At 31.6% G+C, this 13,529-nt stretch overlaps 1 non-coding gene across 1 annotated transcript; it reads right to left on the bottom strand.

Annotated features, from left to right (window-relative positions):
• Window positions 1–12,901: 12,901 nt before the first annotated feature.
• LOC112798352 (small nucleolar RNA R71) lies at window positions 12,902–13,005 on the bottom strand. The gene has a single exon (XR_003199967.1). It is a non-coding gene; the product is annotated as a small nucleolar RNA R71 (small nucleolar RNA).
• Window positions 13,006–13,529: the final 524 nt, after the last annotated feature.

Raw genomic sequence — 13,529 nt, 5'->3', positions numbered from 1 at the left:
TATTTTATTATAGTCTTCTATTCTTCTATTTCTTTTTATTTTTTTATTCATTTTATTTTCTTTTTAAATATCATATAATTTATTATAATTTATACCAATTAATTAATTATAATTCATTATATCAGTTAATTTAATTTATTAATTTATAATATACATGATAAAATATATCATTTGTTACTTATACGTTTATTTTTTTAAAATCTAAATCTGAATAATTATATTTTCATTTTTTGTTATAAACAAAATATTATTAATAATGAATAATAATTAACCACTCATACTTTTAATCAAAGTGTTTGGATGATTTTTATATTTATTAATATTAATTATTGATTATTTTTTCATCAATAAATTATATTATAATTTGATGTTATTTCATAATTGATTAATGTTCATGAAACTATGTTACTCTAAATTTTATATTTTATAAATATTTTATTTAAATATAATTTTTTACCATAAAAATATATTATTTTTAATAATATCATAATTTTATTTATTTAATTATTCTAATTGAATATTTTATCAAATACTAATTAAAGTCATTCTTCCATTTGCTTTTACTAATCTATTTTCTAACTATTATATAAAATTAAAATCATATTAATGAGTTTAATATTAAAGTTAATTTGGCTTTTTATTATTTAGAGTATTTTTCAATCAATAATTTTATACTCTTTACTTTTTTTTTCAGTTTCATTTTGAATTTTAATTTAGTACTTAAAGGTAGTGAAATTCCATTAATACTGAAATAAAGTTACAAAAGGGTCCATAGAGTAGAATAAGTAAAATAATGTGATACCCACATTGCAATATCCAAATGAAACAACTTAGGATTTAAAATTTTTATCTTTCTCTTTCTCGCCGTTTATTATATTATCTATTCCATCTATTCTATTATATAAAAATCGAATTTTTACCTTTAATGATAGAATCAACGTAGCATGCTTCTACTTTATTTTGTTTAACTCATTAAAGTCAATTCATTATGATGAATTAATTATATCAACTAATTGATTTGAATAGATATTTAAGTATCACACAATTTAAAATTATGTATATTAATTATTTGATTTAATTTTTATTATATATAAATTTAAGGAATAAATTAAAATAAGATAATTTATTACTTATTTAAATTGAATACAACAAATATAAATTAATTTAGTTAAAAATTTAATATTTTCTAATCTTCTATACATAAAAATGACAAAACAAAATTATAAAAATAATCTTTTTATCACTTTTGCTATTTTAATTTTATTTTCTTTGCTTTTTTTTATGTATAATTTTATTTTATATTAACTTTGTTTATTTAATAATAAAATATACTCATATTAATTCTATCATATAATAGAAGTTTAACCCAAATTCAAAATGCTAAAACAAAAAAAGAAAACAGTGGATATATGATTAGAGAAAAATGTATAATAATGACAAAATATACTAAAACTGGATTTTTTCTCCAACTAATAAAAGTGAGGTGTTAATTCCTCATGAATTCATTTTTTCTCTAAAATAAAATCACTATTTTCTTTTCTAAATTTATTTTAGAAAAATATATTTATTATAATTATATTACAATTAACATTTAACGAATAATGCATGATTATACTAATTTAGAGAAATATTTTTATTATAATTATATAAAATCAATATTTGATACATTATCAACTAATAAAAGTGAAGTGTCAATTCCTCATGAATTCATTTTTCCTCCAAAATGAAAGTACTATTCTCTCTTCTAAATTTATTTTAGAAAAATATATTTATTATAATTATATTACAATATTACAATTAACATTTAATGAATAATACATAATTATAATAATTTAGAAAAGTAAAATAAAGTCCAGTAATTTATCTTCTGACTGCACACGTGTATAGAATAACTTTTAAGAATGAGTCATGTATAGTAAATACGGTCGATAATTGTAAAAATGTATACTAATATTGATATAATATTATTTCACGTATATGTTTTGCAGGCATCAAAAAAAAAGTGTTGAGTTGTTTTTTAGTAGATTTAGATTATTTATTGTTTATTAGAGAATTTTATGCATTAGAATTCTCTAATAATTTCTTATTTATTTTGAGCTAATTTTGATATGTTCTTACTTGACAGTAAAACAACATATAAAACTTTGTTGGTGGGTCTAAATATTATTAAGTTATTTATGGTCACATTGAGTATATATGTTTGATTTATTAAAGAAAGTAGATTACTAAAACCAATTAATAACTATTTTAGAGTTAATATATTTAACACTAGCTTAAGAAAAAACAAATAATACATAACATGTATATTTTTATTAATCAAATTATTATAATTTAAATTAATTTTAACAAAATAATTTAAAATTATAATTTCAATTTTATCACGTGCATGGCACAGGTGATTAAACTTGTTTTTTTTTTAATTTCGGGTACGAAATTGTAAGGTAATATATATAAGTGAGTAAATACTTAAATTGCCCTTAAAATTTGTTTTGAACCTTAAATTAAATCTTAAATTTTTAATTACTTTAATTTGAATCCACAATTTTTATTTTGGTAGCTCATGCTAATCTCTCCAGTGATTTTCATTAAGATTATATTGACATAGACAGTTAATATCACATGTCAAAACATAATTCAACTATATATAATAATGGATGATGACGTCCTAATTAATTAATGATATGTGATATATCGATATAAACGATAATATTATGTGTTATAATCATATTTTACCATAGACTCATGTGTCCTAGCATAATTTGGCAGCATGTCATTATTCTAAGTGATTCAATTGGTTTTAAATTTCAAAAAGGCAAAAAGCAACTCAATATAAAATTAGTGGTCATGAATCTAATTAGTTCCTGAACCAATCTTTTCTATTTTTTTATAAATTTAAAATTTTAACTAATTTTAAATTTATTAATTTTTATCTATTTATTTACAAATAACTTAAAATAAATCCTCATCACATAATAGAAAAAATTATTTCAAAAAACTTAGGATAGAATAAACTATTTTATAAACAACATATATAACATAATAAATGTTAAAAAATCATTCTCTCTACAAAAGCTATTATCTCTTTCTCTGTAATTGAAAATAATTCTCATTGTTCATCAGGTGTAAAATTATTGGATAGTAATTCGAAGAGTATTTTCAATTAAATATAACACATTATTGAATCCAACCTAAATGTAAAATATGTAACTTGGTGATGATGACGAAAGCTGATTTATCGTTGTTTTGTTAATTTGTTTGTTTTTTTATTGCGCGAGATCATTGATTCTTTTCCAATTCCAGATATATATTATATTATAGAGCTATGCTTTATAAACGAAGATATGAATGGGTTTTATTTTCATGATGAATTTAAAAGGAAAAGAAATAGAAAAAAAAGTATTAATATCTACATAAAAGATAAATCTAGTCATTCTCTTTAACTATTGCTCAAACAAATTTTTTTACAATTTTCATATAAATGGTCATTTTTCTTAATTAATTAGTGTTAATGGCCGTTAAGAAATTAAATAAGTCTTAAATAAGTTTTAATTTCCCATGAAATACGATAAATTGGACCATAGCCAAAAAAATACATATTTTAGTCATCATATAATTATCTTATTACAATAGCATATTTATATATTACGAAATTTATCTATATTAAATTGATATAAAAAATAATTGTACAATCAAATTTAAAACTTTAAAAATATTTAAAAAAACTTTGGTTTTTGTGCAATATGCTGTGAAAATTAAAAAGAAATTAATGAATTTTAAAATATTAATAATAATGACTTTATGAAATAAAAAAAATTATTTTAGGAACTAATTTGATTTACGCTTTTTAATATAGTTTTTAAATTGTTCTGTCAGAGTTTTTCTGTGCTCCCAAAGAATTTTTTTTTCTTTCTTTCTTTTCAACCTTAATTATATTCTCTAATTCTCTTTTTATTTTTCTAAATTCTTTTTTCATCTAAATCTATTTCTACAACTTTTTCTCTTTCTTCCACTTTTTTCTATTTTTATCTTTTTCTTATTCTATCATCATCACACCCTCATTCGTATCGTAAACCTAAAAAGGGGAGGAAACCGACATCTGAACCCAAGAAGCATGGAAGAAGAAGAGGAATTAATGTTTGTGACAGAGGAAGACTTCTCTAAAGACTAGAGATATATACTAAGAATCTATTTGATTGTGTGTTTGCTGATAAGGTGTTTACAATAAGAACCATTAATAATGCACATTGAAGGGTGTTTGGAGGAAGCCGAATGGATTTAGATAAGTGGAATTAGGATCAAATCAATTCCAATTCTTCTTTGAGAACAAGTTAGATATTCTCAGAATTGAAAAGAGATCCCCATGACTCTTTAAGGATTATGTTTTACATGTTCGGAGGTGGACTAAGTACACCGGCAGTTCGACGACCTTCATGAAGACGAAGGCCAGGCTGGTATGTAGTTTCTTTAATATTGTTAATAACTTTGTATGTTATTTATTTTGCAACTGCTGTAGTCGAAGTCGATGGAACGCGAGGCTACGTTGGCGGAGATGTTCAAGTACACCCACACGCTGAAGGAGAACAAAGCGAATTTTATTGATCAGTAATCCCAGGATCATTATGTGATTAAACATACATCTGATTATCTTCTGCTAGAAAATTATTAGAGATTAACTATAAATCTATCTTACTAATCACAGTAACTTGTGTTAATTACATAAAAGTCCTCCGAACAGATACTAGAGGTTGTGACTCAGCAGTCTCAACAAAGTAGGAAGGACGCCACCGATGGAACTACAGCCTCAGTCGTCAACCCCGATGCGATTTGGCACGAGACCACCTCAGTCCTGTACAAGAACAGCGTATACGGGATGGAGTTATTCTTCAATAGTAGCCTCCGCACCTCAACATTGAGGCTGTCTCCAGGCTCCGCCACCAGTCGAGCCGTCAACCTGAGGAAGGCATGGATTTGAGGAGCTCCAGCGCAGCCTTCACTGTAAAACCTGCGAAATTAGTAAATAATTAGCAAATAAATTAGTTATTAATAAGGAAAATTATAGAATAGAATTTTATAGTTTAATATGATAGAAAAAGTTAAAATAAGAATTTTGATACTAATTTTGAAGAATTTGGCCCAAAATTGGAGTAAACGGACCGAATCGGACGAACCAGACCCGTAATGGGACAAGGCCCAACCCACTCACCATCAATAAAGTAAGCTTCAGCCATTCCTTCCCCCAAGAACATAAGAACAAACTGAAATTGCATGAAGAGAAGGGAAGAACGTTCAAACCCTCACTTATAATTCAATCCTCCATAACTTTTAATTCGGAGCTCCGATCGCCGCACCGTTTGCGGCCACGCGTTCACCGCGATGAGCTCTACAAGACCCATCCAAAAATTTTATAGGTAAACCTCATTTTCACTCCATGAAGCTCAGCCCTTAATTTAAAAAATAAATTGGATTTAGTGTTGAAAAATTGTGTAATTTTAGTATTAGGACTGAACTGACTTCATGGACTTGATGGGTCTTGCATCAATTCTATATGGTTAATGTGAGACAAATCAAGCCTTGTGAAATCTGTGATTAAATGGAATTTATATTGATTTAGTGATGAATATTTGTATTAGAGTGAGTTGTAGGTTGTTTTGGGGCATGTTGGTGGTCATTGGTGGTGTTAGAGACTTGACGTTGGACTTTGGGGAGTTGGAGATCCATTTGGTATAACTTCGAAAGCTTGGGTCTTTGCGGAACGGTGCTAATCGTGGTGTTCTGGGTTTTATCAAAAAATCGGCCGAGGTATGGTTTTGGTTTCTCGTATTTAATATATAATGTCTTGTGAAAACTTAGGTTAGAAGACCATATGATATGTTGGAATGATTAAGTATGTTGAATGATTAGAATTTGTGAGAATGGTTGATGAGATGGCTTGAGCATGTGTTGGTGATTATTATTATGGTGGAATTAGAATATTAAAATGGTGTTTAACTTATGATTGATTTGTTGATGAGGTTGAATGTGCATATATGGTAGAATTATGTAATGTTGATGTACGATGGATGATGGAAGGGTGTAAAACTGTGTTGTTGTGATATTGCATATGTTTGGACTAGTTTTTAGTGTAGGATTGAGTGGTGAATTAATGAAATAAAGGTTTGAGGGTTTTTGTGAAATATTGATTTTTTAGCCGAATTTCGGCGAGCCATAACTTGGCTTCTGGACCCTCGAATGGTTTCAAACTTATTTTATAAGAAAATTGGGTCCGTTAAGTTTACGAAATTCAAAGAACGGATGAAAAATGATTTGAAATGAAAATGTTGTGCGCATCGGAAGTTTGGTGTTCAAAACTAAAATTCTGCAGATTTTCAGACTTAGCCAAAATTTTGACAGAACCCCCTTGCATGCATACGCATACCCTTCCTACGCGAAGGGTCAATTCTATCCAGTGCATATGCGTACGTGGACAGGTGCATGCGTACACATCTTGGTCCAAAAAGAGGCCTATGCGTATGCATACCTCTTGCATGTGTACACATAGCCATGTTTTTCAGCAAATGAATATTTTGTATTTTAAAGCTAATTTTGACCCTCCAAATCTCTATTTTCATTCTATTAACCCTAGATATTATTAGTAAGACTAGTAACAAGATGGAGTTAGAAAATGATGATAACTTGGGGGTGAAGTGAGCCTGCAAAGTGACGAATTAAGAATGAAAAGTGAGAAGATGATAACTCAGCACTCACTCAACCCTCTTCCTTGCTATATCTCTTTAAATTTAATTTACTTTCTGTTCCCTTTTTTAGAATGGCCACTAAGAAAGGCAAAGAGAAAGCTACCCCCAAACCCACAGCAAGGAAAGGAACAAAAAGAGTATTAGTGGCAGAACCTTCTTCAACTGCAGTCAAGCCCTCAACAAAAAGAATTAAAAGGATCATAAAGGTTGATGAAAAGGATAGAGCCTTCCCAGCAAAGGACACTGCACGATTCCCGAATCGCTACTGTGAGCAGATGTTTCCTATTCTGGCAGCTCGGAATTACAACAATGAACACCTTCTCATCCTTCCGCCTCGTATTGCCACCTTTGTTGAGCCGCAAATTGTAGAAAGACACTGGAGATTTTTACAGAGACAGCCACGATAGGTCAATCTTTCTTGGGTAGTTGAGTTCTACTCCAACTTCCACCTGCCAACCCTGCAGTCTGTCTATATACGTCAGAAGCAAGTCCCTATTACAGAAGAAGCCATTCAGTGAGCCTTAGATCTTCCACTTGCTCCAGAAGAATTGGACGCCTTTCAGAAAGCCGCAATCAAGCGCCAGGCATACACCTTTGACTGGGACGCTGTTCTCAGAGTTATCGCTCAACCTGGTAGCAAATGGATCTTCGGATACCATCGTTCCCGTCCTAAGGGAATCTCGGCTTCCGCACTTACCTTAGAGGCTCACGTATGGGCACAGATTATGTCCCATTACGTCTCCCGAGTACTCATGAGTCCTCCTTCACCGTAGACATTGCCGTTCTACTATGCACTCACAGATCAGCCTCTTAATTTACCAAGACATATCCGAAATGCTATGGAACATGTGCAGATCGCAGGCAACCTACCTTTTCCCGCCTTGGTCTCTGATCTTATCTCAGCAGATGGAGCATCCTACAGAGCTGGAGACACTAAAGTCATTCTTCCACGGGATGATCAGTATGTCCCTAACGGGAGATATCTCAGGCCACAACTTGCCACTACCAGCCAGTGCACAGAGGATGCTGCAGCTCCTCCACCATCTACTAGTCAGCTGCTGCACCAAATACTGAAGCGATTGGACCAACAAGAAAAGAAACAAAGCTCCGAGAGCGCCGCAACCACCGCCGTTTCAAATACCTCAAGGAGCTACTTACAGGCAATCACAGACCCGATGACGATCTAGGCACTCCGGACTCCACTTCTTTCACCAGCACAGGGAGCTACGACGGTCCTGACTATGGAGACACAGCCACCAGCCCACCACTGTTCCTGACAGATGGCACCGAGGACGGTGCAAATTCTTAAGTGTGGGGAGGTCGGTCAGTACCTGACTTCCAGAGGTAATTTTTCTTCCCTAAACACCAATAAATTAGGATATTTAGTTAGTTTTTTCTTTCTTTTGTAGAATAGGATAAATTACATAGTAATAGATTAGTTGCATGCATGTTCTGCTTGATTGAAAAGACAATAAGTTTCTTCTAAAACTCTATCTTTGGAACAAAATTTCACTAATTTTAATTAAAACTCTTATGTTAAATTTGCTTGAAGTTGTATTTGGAACATGATTTTTAAAGCTAAAGAACACGCAACTTGTGAGAATTGAGCCTTTATGCATGGTTACATTATTTAACCATATTTGTTTTATTCTTGTGTGTTTACTTCTCTATGATTGTAACCTATATTTTGTTCCATCCTATATGTCCAATGTTTAATATATTTATATGCTGCATATGATTGAGGCCATTAATTGTTTAGCTCACTTATCCAAATTAAGCCTACCCTTTCAATTACCTTTGTTAGCCACTTTGAGCCTTTAAATCCTATTTGTTCTATAATTTACCACATTACTAGCCTTAAGCGGAAAAACAATTATATACCCCAATTTGAATCTTTGGTTAGCTTAAGATAGAATTGTGTGTGCTAATTAAGTATGGGAAATTGTGGGAACAAAAGATAATAAGGGGATATGTCATGATAATATAATGGGAATTTGGACACGTACTTATGTGAAACTATGAAAATAAAAAAATACATGTGCATTGAAATGCTATGTTTAAAAAAAAATAATATTCAATAAATAAATAAGGGGACAAAATTACCCCAATGTTGAGTTAAGAATTCAAAGGTCAATGCATGTATGATAGAATTAAAATAAACAGTTGATACATGAGTATGGAATGTGAAAGAGAATTCTGGGTAGCTAGGTACGAACTACATAGTTATATAAAATATATAGGTTATGTTAGAGTTTGAGTTAATTAAAGATTCAATTTATAAGCTCACTTAACCATAAATGTATCCTTACCCTTACCTTGGCCCCGTTACATCCTTGAAAAGACCTCATGATGTTGCATTGGTATATTAAATGTTGTTGATTGATTAGGAAAAGAACAAAATTTAGGGAGCATGATTAGAGAAGGATAGAGTGATTACCATATACACTGGAGAGATTAGAATATACATACATCATTGATGAGCGGATAATTTATATGCTTTTTGGCATTGTTTTTAGGTAGTTTTTAGTAAGTTCAAGCTACTTTTAGGGATGTTTTCATTAGTTTTTATGTTAAATTCACATTTCTGGACTTTACTATGAGTTTGTGTATTTTTCTGTAATTTCAGGTAATTTCTGGCTGAAATTGAGGGACTTGAGCAAAACTCTGAAAAGGAGGCTGACAAAGGACTGCTGATGCTGTTGGAATCTGACCTCCCTGCACTCAAAATAGATTTTCTGGAGCTAGAGAACTCCAAATGGCACGCTCTCAACAACGTCGGAAAGTACACATCCAGAGCTTTCCAGCAATATATAATAGTCCATACTTTATTCGGGAATTGATGACGTAAAGTGGCGCTCAACGCCAAGTATATGCTGCTGTCTGGAGTCAAACGCCAGAAACATGTCACAACCCGGAGTTGAACGCCAGAAACACGCTATAACTCGGTGTTCAACTCCAATAAAAGCCTCAGCTCGTGGATAGATCAAGCTCAGCCCAAACATACACCAAGTGGGCCCCGGAAGTGGATTTATGCATCAATTACTTACTCATGTAAACCCTAGTAGCTAGTCTAGTATAAATAGGATAATTTACTATTGTATTAGACATCTTTGGTCTCAGTTTTGTTTTATTATTCATCTTAGGAGACTATTGATCACGTTTTGGGGGCTGTGCATTCGGTCATGCCTGAACCTTTCACTTATGTATTTTCAACGGTGGAGTTTCTACACACCATAGATTAAGGGTGTGGAGCTCTGCTGTACCTCAAGTTTCAATACAATTACTATTATTTTCTATTCAATTCTCTTTTAGTCTTATTCCAAGATATACGTTGCACTTTAACTTGATGAATGTGATGATCCGTGACACTCATCATCATTCTCACCTATGAACGCGCATGACTGACAACCACTTCTGTTCTACCTTAGGCCGGGCGCATATCTCTTAGATTCCCCAATAGAATCTTTGTGGTATAAGCTAGATAGATAGCGGCATTCATGGGAATCCGAAAAGTCTAACCTTGTCTGTGGTATTCTGAGTAGGATTCCGGTATTGAATGACTGTGACGAGCTTCAAACTCCTGAAGGCTGGGCATTAGTGACAGACGCAAAAGAATCAAGGGATTCTATTCCAACCTGATTGAGAGCCGACAGATGATTAGCCGTGCTGTGACAGAGCATAGGACCATTTTCACTGAGAGGATGGGATGTAGCCATTGACAAGGGTGATGCCCTACATACAGCTTGCCATGGAAAAGAGTAAGAAGGATTGGATGAATGTAATATGAAAGTAGAGATTCAAGAGGAGCACAGCATCTCCATACGCCTATCTGAAATTCCCACTATTGATCTACATAAGTATTTCGATCCTATTTTATTTTCTGTTTATTATTGATTTTCGAACTTATCATAAACCATTTAATCTGCCTAACTGAGATTTACAAGGTAACCATAGCTTGCTTCATACCAACAATCTCTGTGGGATCGACCCTTACTCACGTAAGGTATTACTTGGATGACCCAGTACACTTGCTGGTTAAGTTGAACGGAGTTGTGACCACACATAGTTGTAAACCATGGTATTGGCATCATGTTTTTGGCACCATTGCCAGGGAAAGAAAAAGCAATGAATTCTACAAAATGCAATAACATATGAATCACAATTTCATCCACCAAGTTTTTGGCTCCGTTGCCGGGGATTGTTCGAGTATGGACAACTAACGGTTCATCTTGTTGCTCAGATTAGGTAATTTTTTTTATTTTCTTTTCAAAAAGTTTTCAAAATTTTTCTTTTATTTTCGTTTTTCTAAAAGAATATTTTCGAAAAATACAAAAAAATTAGAAAATCATAAAAATAAAAAATATTTTGCGTTTCTTGTTTGAGTCTTGAGTCAATTTTTAAGTTTGGTGTCAATTGCATATTTTTTAAAATTTATGCATTATTTTCGAAAATCTCATGCATTCATAGTGTTCTTCATGATCTTCAAGTTGTTCTTGACAAGTCTTCTTGTTTGATCTTGATGATTTCTTGTTTTGTGTTGTTTGTTGTTTTTCATATGCATTTTTCGTTTGTTAGAGTCCATGCATTAAAGATTTCTAAGTTTGGTGTCTTGCATGTTTTCTTTGCATTAAAAATTTTTCAAAAATATGTTCTTGATGTTCATCATGATCTTCAAAGTGTTCTTGGTGTTCATCTTGACATTCATAGTGTTCTTGCATGCATTAAATATTTTGATCCAAAATTTTCATATTTTGGGTCATATTTGTGTTTTTCTCTCTCATCATTAAAAATTCAAAAATAAAAAAATATATTTTCCTTATTTTTCTCATAATTTTTGAAAATTTGGGTTGACTTAGTCAAAAATTTTCAAAATTAGTTATTTCTTACAAGTCAAGTCAATTTTTCAAATTTTAAAAATCTTATCTTTTCAAAATCTTTTTCAAAATATTTTGAAAATCTTTTTCTTATCTTTATATCAAATTTTCGAAAACTCACTAACAATTAATGTGATTGATTCAAAAATTTGAAGTTTGTTACTTTCTTGTTAAGAAAGGTTCAATCTTTAAGTTCTAGAATCTTATCTTGTAGTTTCTTGTTAGTGAAGTAAGTAATTTTAAATTTTTGAATTAAATCTTTTTATCTTTTATCTTATCTTTTTCAAAAATTTTATCTTTTTCAAAATTTGATTTCAAAATATCTTATCTAACTTCTTATCTTCTAATCTTTTCAAATTTGATTTTAATATCTTTTTCAACTAACTATTTGACTTTTTGTTTGTTTCTTATCTTTTTCAAAACCACCTAACTACTTTTTCCTCTCTAATTTTCGAAAATATCTCATCTCTTTTTCAAAATTTTTTTTTGTTTTAAATTTTAATTTTAATCTTATCTTATCTCTAATTTTCGAAAATTACTAACCCCTTTTTAAAATTATTTTCAAATTTTCTATCTCTTCTCTCTTATTTTATTTAATTATTTATTTACTAACACTTCTCTTCACCTCTCTTCATCTAAATATCCGAACCCACTCTTCTTCACTCTTCTCCCCTTTCTTTTTCTACTAACATAAAGAAATCTCTATACTGTGACATAGAGGATTCCTCTTTCTTTTCTTGTTTTCTTCTCTTTCATATGAGCAGGAACAAGGACAAAAGCACTCTTGTTGAAGCTGATCCTGAACCTAAAAGGACTTTGAAGAGGAAACTAAGAGAAGCTAAATTACAACAATCCAGAAGTAACCTTTCAGAAATTTTCGAACAAGAGAAGGAGATGGCAGCCGAACCCAATAATGATAATGCAAGAAGGATGCTTGGTGACTTTACCAAACCGACGTCCAAATTTGATGGAAGAAGCATCTCCATTCCTGCCATTGGAGCCAATAATTTTGAGCTGAAACCTCAGCTAGTTGCCTTAATGCAACAAAACTGCAAGTTCTATGGACTTCCATCTGAAGATCCTTATCAATTTTTAACTGAGTTCTTGCAGATCTATGAGACTGTAAAGACGACTGGAGTAGATCCTGAAGTCTACAGGCTCATGCTTTTCCCTTTTGCTGTAAGAGACAGAGCTAGAATATGGTTGGATTCACAACCTAAGGATAGCCTGGACTCCTAAGATAAGCTGGTCACGGCCTTCTTGGATAAATTCTTTCCTCCTCAAAAGCTGAGCAAGCTTAGAGTGGATGTTCAGACCTTCAAACAAAAAGATGGTGAATCCCTCTATGAAGCTTGGGAAAGATACAAGCAGTTGACCAAAAGGTGTCCATCTGACATGTTTTCAGAATGGACCATATTAGATATATTCTATTATGGTCTATCTGAATTTTTGAAAATGTCATTAGACCATTCTGCAGGTGGATCCATTCACCTAAAGAAAACACCTGCAGAAGCTCAAGAACTTATTGACATGGTTGCAAATAACCAGTTCATGTACACTTCTGAGAGGAATTCCATGAATAATGGGATGCCTCAGAGGAAGGGAGTTCTTGAAATTGATGCTCTGAATGCCATATTGGCTCAGAACAAAGTGTTGACTTAGCAAGTTAACATGATCTCTCAAAGTCTGAATGGATGGCAAAATGCATCCAACAGTACTAAAGAGGCAGCTTCTGAAGAAGCTTATGATCCGGAGAACCCTACAATGGCAGAGGTTAATTACATGGGTGAACCCTATGGAAACACCTATAATCCATCATGGAGAAATCATCCAAATTTCTCATGGAAGGATCACCAAAAGCCTCAACAAGGCTTTAACAATGGTGGACGCAATAGGCTGAGCAATAGCAAGCCTTTTCCAT

The sequence above is a fragment of the Arachis hypogaea genome, chromosome 4, assembly GCF_003086295.3.
Source record: "Arachis hypogaea cultivar Tifrunner chromosome 4, arahy.Tifrunner.gnm2.J5K5, whole genome shotgun sequence".
NCBI classification, from domain to species: Eukaryota; Viridiplantae; Streptophyta; class Magnoliopsida; order Fabales; family Fabaceae; genus Arachis; species Arachis hypogaea.
The sequence above is the reverse complement of the archived record's forward strand: the minus strand, read 5'-3'. Positions and strand labels throughout refer to the sequence as shown.